The sequence below is a fragment of the Schistosoma mansoni genome, chromosome 1, assembly GCF_000237925.1.
Source record: "Schistosoma mansoni strain Puerto Rico chromosome 1, complete genome".
Lineage (NCBI taxonomy): Eukaryota > Metazoa > Platyhelminthes > Trematoda > Strigeidida > Schistosomatidae > Schistosoma > Schistosoma mansoni.
In genome coordinates, this window is record NC_031495.1 from 52,776,563 (window position 1) to 52,777,062 (window position 500).

Below are 500 nucleotides of genomic sequence, written 5' to 3' on the forward strand. Positions count from 1 at the left end.
GTCGACGCTTCAATTTTTCACCTAAAGATAATTCACTATATTAACTTTCTAAAATACAGTTATGATTATAAATTTCAATTAAATATGAATATGTATATATTTCTTTTTCCTAATTTTTAAGTTATTAATGTCAATTAACTGCCATATTCTAACATTTTCATGCGTTTCAATAGTGAGTAGTAGTTTTCTTTATACAATAAAACAAAATACTCCCATAACATTGAGATTTTATAGACCGATTGATTTTTACCTTATTTATATATAATATTTTCTTTTATTTATATTCCTACTTGTTAGTAATATCTGTGTAACTATGAAAATATCTGGTTCATAGTAAGCAAAGATGGATAGTGGCTAGCAGTGGAATTCACGACGTGCCTTACGTTCTATTTTTGACTCGTCAGCTGGATGTATCTGCATATCAGAGTTGGTGTTCATTCTGGGACTCGAACCCAGTACCTTTCGCTTCAAACGCCATCCCGTTATCCACTCGGCCACTG

At 31.2% G+C, this 500-nt stretch overlaps 1 non-coding gene across 1 annotated transcript; it reads right to left on the reverse strand.

The window, feature by feature from the left end:
- Positions 1 to 433: 433 nt before the first annotated feature.
- Positions 434 to 500, reverse strand: Smp_tRNA_01652_Gln_TTG.1.1. The gene has a single exon. It is a non-coding gene (tRNA).